At 42.7% G+C, this 11,747-nt stretch overlaps 1 long non-coding RNA gene across 1 annotated transcript in view; it reads left to right on the top strand.

Moving 5' to 3' along the window:
- Positions 1–4,493: 4,493 nt before the first annotated feature.
- LOC133380156 (uncharacterized) overlaps positions 4,494–11,747 on the top strand; it is a 32,663-nt gene continuing 25,409 nt past the window's right edge. Inside the window, exon 1 of the long non-coding RNA XR_009761374.1 lies at positions 4,494–4,671. This is a non-coding gene — a long non-coding RNA (uncharacterized LOC133380156). The remainder of the gene's footprint in view (positions 4,672–11,747) is intronic.

Here is an 11,747-nt window from a genome sequence, read left to right as displayed (position 1 = left end):
TTTCTCTGGCAGTTGTAGATATACTTTTTCCAGGTGGAACGATAGACGGGTGTGTCTCATGAAGCACCAGACTAGTTCCCATAAAGGGCTGCTTGGTATTTTCAACAAAACTGCATTGCAGCAATTGATGCCAATGCAGACTTTAGAACAAGGAGGGGAAAGTTCCTCAATTCTTGACCATTTGGGGGAATGAAGATGATTTTACAGTCATTTTCAAGAGTTAGCTTGACTTAGGAAAAGTGGAATGGCAGAGTAGAGCTTAAGCTCTGTGAAGTCCCTTGGTATTCTAAAAAAGTGGACAGTGGGACAAGATAGAATCAGAATCCATCCTTATTGCTAGACTACATAATGCCTGAGGACTCTTGCTGAACTCCATTATTGCCCAGTGTGTCTTGGGATGCCTCCACACACTATCAATATTTGAGGGAGGCATTCAAGCACATACCAGGAAATGTAGGTTGAAGCAATTAAAGTAGATTAAAGAGCTCTGCTGCCCTGGCACAGGTGCGGGGAACCTTTGGCCCTCCAGAAGTTGCTGAACTGCTACTTCCATCAGCCCCAGCAAGCATGGCCAACGGCCAAGGATGATGAGAGCTGTAGTTCAGCAACATCTGGAGGGCCAGAGGTTCCCCACACCTGCCCTAGCACAACAAATCAACTTTAAAAAAGTTAGAAAAGGGATGGTCAAATGCATTGAAAAGTGTAGGAAGAATAAATGACTAATGGGAAGACGTAGAAACATCCTGCAAGCATATTAGGATAAATGCATGATGAATGCTCACTGTCATATAACTACCACACAACTAAATCAGAACAAATGCTCTATAAATATTGGATATAATGTAACCTTCAAGTAAGGTTTGTGCAAGCAAATCAGGACGAGCACTCGATAGATAGATCATCTGAAGGAGCTTTTAAGGACTATTACTGGACTCCATAATGCCCAGGGAAGTACCTCAAGGGCTCCTTAAAGTACAGGGAAGAGATCAAACAAGCCAGTCTTTTGGAAGAAGCTGCCTTCTTCCTTGAGGTAGTGGGATTTCTCTAAAGGATATCTGCTGTTTTTAAAGGCTCATATTTCCAAGAAAAATGTAACACTGGCCATAATAATCCATCCCTAATTCCTGAGATTCCATTGTGTGAAATAGCCTCATGCCTTCAAAGGAGCTGCAGACTGTTCTAGTATCAAAGCTACAAACTCATGGGAAGCTGTTATTTGCTGGAACAGAGATTCTCAAGGATCTCAGCGGATTAATTGCATTGCACGCATCATGCTAGGCTATTATATACCATGTGTGCTTCTACTATCAGGATTAGGTTTCGAAATTAGGTTTATTTTTCCTGGCTACCAATAAATTGTAGCTGAGGGGGAAAACCCCTTGTTCTAGCTACAGAATTGCTAAGGCTCCCTTGAATGTGAAAGCCTGCGTTTGGATTGGCTGTGCAAAAAACATCAGCACAAGAAATCAGACATTTTGTTCTAGACCCCTCAGGTTGCCTCCATTGGGGCTTATATTGGTCTTCAAAGTGTTGCCTGTCTGGCAAGCCAATGTCATACAAGAGGTATAGGTGGGGCAGTAAAAAACAACACCCATTTATAGCAACGCATCTCCAGATATTGCACCAGGAAAATGCATCAGCTACCTGGAGATGTGCTACTGAAAACAGATGATTAACTCCTTGACATGTGTGGTCCTCGCTACCTGCACTGGGAAGACAACGATAAGTCCAACACTGCAGTGCAAAGGCAATCTGAATCAACCCATAACCTGGCCAAGTTATAAAACGGGGGTGCCCTGCACTACAGCAATACTTTCTTCTGTTCCTTGCCTTCTTCCTCAGAGAAAAGCCATGCCTTCCTGTGACAGCCGTGAGGCACTGTGAGTGCAATACTATTACTTTGAGGAAGTGGGGGTATACGCATCAGAAGTAGCTGGCTCCCATATGGGGGATTTATCCAGACATTTCTGTTAGCAGAAGAACAAGGTGCACAAAAATACAAGGAACTGCAGATGTAGGGTTCCTCTGACCTTAATGCCTTTCATGGGTTTTCAGCTGGCTGGTAATTAAATCATTCTGAGTGCAGTCCCTACCATACATGGGCTCATGTTTCCTATCCGTACATGATCAGGTTTTGTGCTTCTCTCTTCAAATGCAACAGAGGGAGGCTACCAGAAACGGTATCTGCTGTACTTACCGACTAAAACGTCTTTGTTAGCAGGGCCTGTCAGACTCAGGATTGACCTTTACCTATTAACCTCCCAAGGAGAGAAGGCTAAGAGTAGAAAGGAACACACTCACTGTTCTCCCCGTTCCAGTGCATCTCCACCGCTCTCTTCTGAAAAAGGGGGCACGCAACACTAGTCGAACCCCACCCCTGTAAGATCTGGTGGGAGCAGCTTGAGTGCATTTTTTTTAAGTTCAGCTTCAAAGAGATTTCACAACTGATCAGCAGATCAGTGAGGGGGGGGGAAGTAGTTTGTGTTAACTTTGAAATGTATTACCAGTTGTATTGGTTTTATTGTTTATTGTTTTACGTATGTATTGTTGATGTTTTATTGATATATTATTGTTTTACTGGTGTGTTTTTATACGGGTGCTCTTTTGTAAGCCGCCTTGAGGGCCTTTTGGCCAGAAGGTGGAGTAGAAATATTAAAATCAAAATCAAATCAACCCGTTCCCCCTTCAGGTGTGGCTCTGGGAAAGGCTTGGATCTGGCGACTAGTGTGTTTACAGCCTAAGTTGCCAACCCCATCCCATTATCCCTGATTACATCCCTGATTAATCCCCACCATCTCTGAAGGTACGCAGGAAGCTGCCTTCCACTGAGTCACACAGTTAGTCCATTTAGCTCATTATTGCATGCACTGATTGGCAGTGCCACTCCAGGGTTTCAGAGGAGTCTTTCCCAGCCCTACCTGGAGATACGAGGGATTGAACCTGGAACCTTCTGCATCCAAGGCTGATGCTCTGTCACTGAGCTATGGCCTTTGCCCAAGTAAGGTAGTTCCCAGGAAGTATTTCCAAGATGGCTCTTAGAATGAGGTTTGTGTACAAGCTTTGTACAGCAATTCCTTGAGAGTATTTTCATCTTGGAGGCATTTACCCTTTCTGTGTGTGTGCTTATTTTGTTATGCAAATATTTGCCACCTTGAATGACACCCAAAGATGCTTCCAGAGGGAACTGTCTCACTTTGTCTTATTCTATCAAGGTTTAGGCAGCTCGGTAGCTGTGCAGATAAGGAGAGAGGGAGAACCATAAAAGCAAGAAGATTACCTCCGTCCAGTACATGTTGCTAGTCTCCTGGCATGAGGAGTCTAAATTTAATGGTGGGGAGAGAGGGCACCCATTATCCTCCAGATAATCTCAAAGGGGAACTTTTTTCCATAATGGGTGACCCACTGCTATTATCAGCATCCACACAACATACATTTAAAGCACACGGCTCCCTCCAAAGAATCCTGGGAACTGTAGTTTGTTAAGGGTGGTGGGAATTAAAGCTGTGTAAGCTCTGGGTATTCGTCTGCCCAGATGCCCTTTTCAGCCTCGTCAGATGAAGCTTTTCAAAGTAATGAAGATCACAAGGTCAATTAAGCCAGGCCAGGGAACATCTCTAGATCTCTTCCCTACTTCCTCCACCGGCCACTCCCCCATGCAATCCTCAGTACAGCCTGGGCTGCATTTAGCCATGAGCAATATACTACAACTATATGCTATACTACTAGATTGACTCATCAGAATGCCATCGCCTGGCTACATAAGCACACTCGTTAGCATAAAATGTGATCATTAAGATAGCAAGAAGGGGGAGAAATGGATCCATGTTGCTGGTATAAAAGGGTGATTAAAGCGGAGAGGGGGTTTATAAGTAAATAATGTGCATTAACTGATTTTGCCCTTAGTTAGTCTCTCTCTCTCTCACCCTGCCCTCCCCCCACCCCCAGTTTGCAGGCAGAGGGCATTCCACATTGTCATTGACAAAGTAGGATTTATTCCTCCCAAGCATGTGGTTCTCATGGCTTCTCTGCTTTCCCAAATGGGGCAGGAGAAACTGGAGAGGAAGTAAATTATTACAAACAACTTTCTCTGAGTGAGTTCATTTACGTTCCCAGGCATGTAGCTGGCAACAGCCTCAGGCCTCTCTCTCTCCCTTGCCCCACCTCCCAAGCTTTCCCTGCCACCCCCTTCTCTCTCTCACTTGCTCTCCCTCACAGTCTTAATGACTTCCACATGGTCCTCTGGCATTCTGAGCATTGTCTGAAATCTCCAAATTTAGAAGAAATATGAAAATTGTCAAGCACGCCTTCCTTAGGGGGTAAAACCAACATTCGCTTGAACTGTCGCAGGTCAAGGCAACAGGCCCATGTGACCAGGCCCCAGCCAATGGCTGCCCTCAGGACCACTGACAGATGAGGCCGTCAGCCATCCAGCATCATCTTTCAGCTCATATAAGGTAAAAGTAAAAGGTTTTCCAGATTCTGAGCAGTGAGGAAAAAGTTTTCACCCAGGACCCCCTTGTGCCGGTGGCTTAAAAAAGGAGTGGCAACCCTGGTCTTCCAGTGGCCCTCTATACTTTGAAGGGAGGAGAAGATACCCACCTTCTCCATCCACACAAAGGGCCATGTGCATGACAGGTGGGGGCAAAGATTTCCAGCCCCTGCTGAAAGCAGGTATGTTTCTAACAACTGGTTGTGTATATGGATGTGTGGGTACAAGTGAGCGTTTGCGCATTTATGTTTAATTTGTTCTACTACAACTACATGTGCATGTGTCTCTGTGTTTACTGTTTATTTTATATAATATCCACATAAAGCAATGTAGACAGTCAATGGTTATAATGCTCTCCTTATTCTTAGATTATATGTTAATAGGTGTACTACATATAAAGTGACTTTGCTTCTAGTTCTGCTTTGCTGTCTAATTATTTGTGCATAAGAACTGGCTCGAGAGAGCCAGTGTGGTGTAGTGGTTAAGGTGTTGGACTATGACCTGGGAGACCAGGGTTCAAATCCTCACATAGCCATGAAGCTCACTGGGCGAGCTTGGGCCAGTCACTGCCTCTCAGCCTCATGAAAACCCTGTTCATAGGGTTGCCATAAGTCAGAATTGACTTGAAGGCAGTACATTTACATTTTAAGAACTGGCTCTCATCCTGAAAAAGGAAGGAAGGAAATGGACAGGTAGGAAAGGTAGAGAACACCACCCACAAAAATGGGGAAGGGACGTAGCTCAATGGTGGAGCATCTGCTTTGCATGCAGAAGTCCAAGTTTCAATCCCTGGCATCTCCAGGTAGGGCTGAGAGACTCCTGCCTAAAACCTGGGACAGCTGCTGCCAGTCAGTGTAAACAATACTGAGCTAGATACACCAATGGTGTGCCTCAGTGTAAGACAGCTTCCTATGTTCCATTTGTAAGAAGCATCGTAACTTGTCTCCCCTCATAATACACCCCTCAAAAGTTTGAAAGTTGATGTGGTATACAGTGGCTGAAAATGGGAAGCAGAGGATCTAGCATCTAGATTTTTACAAATACAATCTCCTTTTCAGAATCGTGACATATCAGACTGCTGCTGTTTGCCTTGCAGCCCCCTTTATCTCTGCATTCTGGTGTCTTTTTCTAAATCAGCAATGGTTATTATAAGTACTGCAGAATGATGGATTTTGAGAATTGGTGTTGCGGAGCACAAGGGAAAGAAAGCGGCAATCTTCAATAAAGCAGCATTTAGTGGAAATCTAATTAGAACCTACTGAGGAAAGTTTAGGCCATTGGCAGTCCTGTTCCTCTTGAGAATTCCCACTCTCCCCCAGTACTAACTCCAAGCAAGCTATACTGACAAATAAGTGCTGCTGCATCCTGCTCCATGCTCTTCAGAGAGTATAACAAGGCAAAGAGTTGCATCTCCCAGGGGCTGCCAGACAGCACTAAAAAGGCTGGCTGCTGGGCTCTAAGACGCAGATGTCTCCGAGAACTGCTGGCATTTGTTTGTTCCACAGAGTTTGTTCCAATTTGGAAAAATAAAAACCAGAAGACTTTCCAGTCCAGACTGCCCTCCCCACTTCCCACCCTGCAGTGGAAAATGGCAAATGGATTGTTCTGTCCTCCCAGGACTCCCTCACCAATATAAAGTGGACCTGGGACAGATCATGTGCTGCTGAAGTTAGAGCAGCAACAGGCTTGGCGAGCATTTAGCAATCTGGGCTTGGGGGGGGGGGATACATGGCTTTTTCAGAGCCCTTGTGATAATGTGCAGCAATGCCAAACTAGAATTCCAGTCGGGGTGTCCAGTAGAGAAACCTGGCAGCCACGTTTCCAGTAGCCAAAGGTGTAGGAAGCAAAGTCTCGGGGGGGTTGCAGGGAGGCAAGGGGTTACACATGGGTAGCCAATGAGGGGGTGCTCACCAGATGTTTGGGGTTAAAACTCACATCAGTCCCAGCCAACATGGTCAATGGTCAGGGATGATGGGACTTGCAGCTCACAACATCAGGAGAGAACCAGGTTAGCTAGCCCTGGTAGAACATGTTGTGGAACTTCTGGGGAAAAGAAAGCAGTTTGGTTCATAGACAAAGCCGTTGTTCCCAGATGGTTTGCCCTGCAGCTCAGGCAGTTCCCCAAATGCACAAGCCTACTCTCCCAACAGGTCAGCCTGACAACTGGCCATTCTCCTAACATTTAAGAATGGCTGGTGGGCAGGACAGCGGCTGATTGTCCTGCCACTTGGAACATTTCAACATTATGGCATCTGGAAGGTAAGAAGTTCCTTTCCAGTGTGTGTGTGTGTGTGTGTGTGTGTGTGTGTGTGTGTGTGTACGCGCATGTGTGTGTGTGTGTGTGTGCGTGTGTGCACGTGCATACACACATACAGATTTCCCAAAGCAATTATCAGTAGGAAATTAGGGGAAGCTGTGTCTAGACAGGCTGCATCTCTGAATTGCTCCTGGACAGAGAAGTATTGACTTCCCCACTTGTTTTTTTTTTTTTTTTTTTTTTCAATAATTTTTATTCAGATTTTCATAAAACATACAAGACAAAATCATAAAACATTCAAAGACAAAAAACAAAATCAAAAATAGTTAAACAAAAAGAAAAAAAGAAAAAAAAAACAAAAATAAAAAAATAAAGAGTAAAATATTGACTTCCCATTTGTCAAAGATCAAATCAGTTATAAGTCTATAATATATAACAATCCTGTCTCTTAAGTCATATTATAAAATCACTTTCCTCCAGTAGTTATCTTACTTAATCATCAAATCTCATAAACATTACTTTATTCTTTCCACAAAAAGTCAAAGAGAGGTTTCAATTCTTTAAGAAATATATCTATCAATTTTTTTTTCCAGATAAGCATATCGATTAATCCATCTCATTACTAATTATGATAATCTTATTGTCATAACCATAGTCAAAATAAACATTTCAATTAATCCATCACATCAGAATCTGTTAGGTTCAATAATTTCAGTAGCCATTGTTCTATTATCACTATTAGTTCCATTTTCCATCTTCCATCTTCAGTAGTCTTGTTAAGTCCAGTAATTTCAATATCCAATCTTCCATTATCAGTATTCCATAATAATCTTGCTGTCAAAGCCATAGTCATATAGTAAGAGTCTGATGGGGATTACCTCTATCCCAAATATTTTCTTGCCATCCATTCTGAATAGGTTGCTGAAATACTGCTGTAAAATCATATCTCTGTTCTTTTTTTCAAAATACACTGGGTCATCTCTTAAAAGTTTTTCCATTGTCACATGGCTGCAGTTAATTCCATAGATTTTCTCTATATTGGGCTCCATCACATCATTCCAGTCCAGAAGATTATCCATGCCATTGATAACTTTATCTCTAGAATCTTCATTCATTTCTTCAGAGATAACATTGAGTTCCAAACAATAGATTTTATTTCTAAAGTCCATAGACTCCAAATCTTGTTCCTGTTCCACGTTGGTTCCAATCTCCGGGATCTCCTCTCTCACAGGGACCCCTATTCCAGTCTCCAGGGTCACCTCTCTCACAGGGACCCCTGTTCCAATCTCCGGGGTCTCCTCTCTCACAGGGACCCCTTCCAGGGTCACCTCTCTCACAGGGACCCTTATATCTTTAATCTCCTGCTTCATTTTACTCAATTCAATTTTCATTATCTCAATCTCATCCATTATTTTCTGAAACATAGTTATTTCCAGATTTTCAGCCACTTTCTTAATTGCCATTTTAAAAGAAAAATATAGGAAAACCACTTCTTATTTCAGCAACAATTGGGTTAATACTCCAAACTTGGTGACATCACAGTATAAACAGAGCAGACAGCCTTATCTCTCCAATAGTTAAGTAAACAAAATGCAGTTCCCAGGATCGAAACAATTAATGGCAATCGTCAAGAAACAGATTCGTCAAAATAAAATAGACCAAAAAGAGAGTAGTCTCAAAACAGTATAATATTTTTCAAAATAAAAATCTGGAATAGAAATCCCTCTTCTGTGTATATCTTTAGAATGCAAATCCAGGACAGCTTTTTGCAACAAAAACAGAGATAAGCTATTAATTAGTGCGTAGCAGAGAGAAGTTACGGCTCCCCAGTGAGATGTCAAAAACTGATCAATCTGGCAAATCTCTTTTAAACAGCAACAATTTAAGTCAAGTAAAAGAAAAATATAGAAAGAAGGGTGCTTGCCTGTTAGTGCGTTCTCTCTTAGAAGATAAGGTGAACGTTCGCTTTATCAGATAGAGCTTGCTGTTAAAAATCCGTCCCACCTTCGTCGGCTGGACCTCGTCCCATAAATTAATGAGATCTGGTCGTCCCAACAAAAATAGGCTTTGAGGTTAATCTCTTCGTTTCTCCCTACCCGGGAGAAGTTTAATCAGTCAAAAAAAAAAAGAAAAAACTGACTGATATATCTGAATAAGCTTCTTTTGAGGCAGGAGCCCGTCTCAAAAGCAGGCACAGGCTAAGTCACCCTTCCCGGAAGTGACTTCCCCACTTGTGAAAATGTTTTGTGGAGGTAACTTCCTTCCTTCCTTCCTTCCTTCCTTCCTTTCTCTATAGCTTGCAAAATACGTTTGCAGTTTCAAATGTGAAAACCTTGGAAAATGTATTCTGTCCAAGAAAAAATAAAATGTCCTCTGCCCTCCCCTTTTCCTTTTCTTTTATTTCTCCTCATAAGGACTGGCTTTAAAACAGCATAGAAGAATCCTGGGAATTGTGTCTTGTTAAGGGTGCTGGGAGATGTCAGAAAACCCTTAGCAAATTATAGTTCCCAAGATTCTTTGGGGGAAGCCATGACCGTTCGTGGTATAAGAGTGCTTTGAATGTATGGTGTGGATGTGAATGTGACCAATGTGGGAAGAATATGTGACTGATGTGTGAAAAGAGCTACTCCTAGTGGCTCTTTCACAACTTAACCTAAGTGTGTGTGTCAGAACAGAGCAAAGGCAGAAGGTGTGAATATAGTGTTAGGCAGAATTCATGAGTGTGGGGCATACCGTGTGTCACAGGCTGAGCATGTGCATATGCATTTCTGGCAGACAGTGCAACTTGTTTTACTACATGCAGACACCTGTCTATTGGCCAAAGGTCCTTGTGGCTATATAGAACTGTTTGTGTGCTTTTTAGATCCTGGCACTGTCCAAAGTAAGTGGTGACCATCATTGTGGGCCAGAAATATTGGACTGGCAGATGGTTCTCCACAGTCATTCCATAATCTATCTAATCATTTTTTATACATTAGGCTTAAAGAGTTGTATTCAACTAACTTTTATTCAAAGTAGACCCATTGGAATTAATGAACCCAAGTTGGTCATAACCATTAATTTAATGAGTGTACTCTGAGTAAAGGTGAATTCACTACAACTCAACATGTTTTTGTTTTCCCATTTGCCTAAACTGCTTCATAAAATTATATGTGCCTCTCTTCTGCTTTTCATTCTATTTTAACAAAGATCTCAAATTCATACAAATGGGATGGCTCAACGCAGTGATTTGAACCTCATGCGTCAATGTGGATTTCAAATTCGAGGCTTCTAGATCATGTTCACACACACTATGCTGTATCTGCGCTCCCATTTTCTGGTGCCATTGTGAAGCATCCATATTTGTAAAGGGACCAACAAGAGCATGTTGTTCCCAAATATGTGAAGCCATTTCAGCCTAAACAAATACTCCTGAACAAAGCTGTAGTAGTTGTTGTTACTGTTATCATCATTCGTTATTTATATCCTACCCCTCCTCCCTGAAGGAGCCCAGGGCGGCAAACAAAAATGCTAAAAACATATTTAAAAGCATCTTTAAAACATCTTTCTTTAAAAAAACCTAAAAACAATATCAGCACAGATGCAGACAGTTGAGATTGAGACATAACAAATATTGTGTGTGTGTGTGTGTACATTGCAGACACAAATTGGTGTGCTGTTTTAGAACATGACTAGAGTGACATTTTAAGGGCCATTGCAGTATATAACATAATTTTTATTAATGACCTGATAAGGTCTGACGGTTCAGTAACTTAGCAGTAACGATGCTGGGAGGAAATGCAGGGTGTTGCTTTGACTGAAATTAGTCTGCCAAGATAAAATGGTTGAGAATTCTGATGATCCACAGGTTAAATACACAAACCCAGTGTTGGTGATGCCAGTGGTGGAAGGAAGGAGAGGGACAGGAAAGGAGGAGGAAGGTAGAGCCTTTTAGGAGCATACTAGCTAGGAGCAGCAGGCCTGCAAAATGTCCATTCTCACACTGGCAGGTTTAATTTTCAAAACTGTACTGAAGTAAGACTGGAGGAAAGGACAATTTCTAAGGGAAAAACTCAGGACTTCCTAAGAACATAAGATGAGCCCTGCTGGATCAGGCCAAGGACCCATCCAGTTCAGCACTCAGTGGCCAACCAGATGCCCATATTTTCCACACAAGTCTTCCATACTTAGGGAGGAGGGAATCAGAGGGAACCTCCTTGGATTCATGCTGTTATTTTCACAGGATGCAAGCAAAGTTATCAAGAGCGCATCACAAGAAGGTTGTTAACTTGGTATAGTTAAGGATGAGAGAGGCAGTGGCTGCAGAACTCTGTAGCAGCAAATGGAACTCTTTTGACAGTGAGATGTGGGAAGTGGGGTGCTGGGGAGGAGAGGCAGGCAGACCCCAGCCCAGGTTGCTTTGCCATTTTTGCCCATATGAAATCTTGCCAGGGATGTTGTCAACCCCTACTCCCCTTGGGTTTTGGCTAAATGCTCATGTGGCTTTGAGAACAAGTCATGATCCTGCTGGAGGAACAGGCAGAGTTGAAAGTGTGGCCTGGAGAATTCCCTGTTCTGCATTCCAGGGAGGGATATTAGCAGAAGACAGTCTTGGGTGGTTAAAGGCTTCTTATAGACAATGGGGAAATACTCTATACTGTATTTTAAGTAATTCACCTATTGAACTCCCATAAAAACAATGTCTTTTATAACAGAACTCCACCTCCACTGAACTGCACTGTACAGGCACCATATCACATGCACCATCATTGACAGTTTGCTCCTGCAACCGCACACGGAGATGCTCAGTTCCATGACTTTGTCTATTTATAGTCGTTATGCAGAGGCTCTTATCTCCCTCTTCCCAAATTTAAGAGTGAAGAATGGGAAAGCCAGTAGCCCGTAAAGCTCTGTCTTGCTTTGCCTACTGCCCATTAAAGGAAATGCTCTGATTATAAGAGTTATACATTTCTTCCCTCTACTTGTCCTCCTTTCTCTCTCCCCCCTCTGTTCCGGACCCCC

This window comes from Rhineura floridana, chromosome 3 (genome assembly GCF_030035675.1).
Source record: "Rhineura floridana isolate rRhiFlo1 chromosome 3, rRhiFlo1.hap2, whole genome shotgun sequence".
NCBI classification, from domain to species: Eukaryota; Metazoa; Chordata; class Lepidosauria; order Squamata; family Rhineuridae; genus Rhineura; species Rhineura floridana.
The sequence above is the reverse complement of the archived record's forward strand: the minus strand, read 5'-3'. Positions and strand labels throughout refer to the sequence as shown.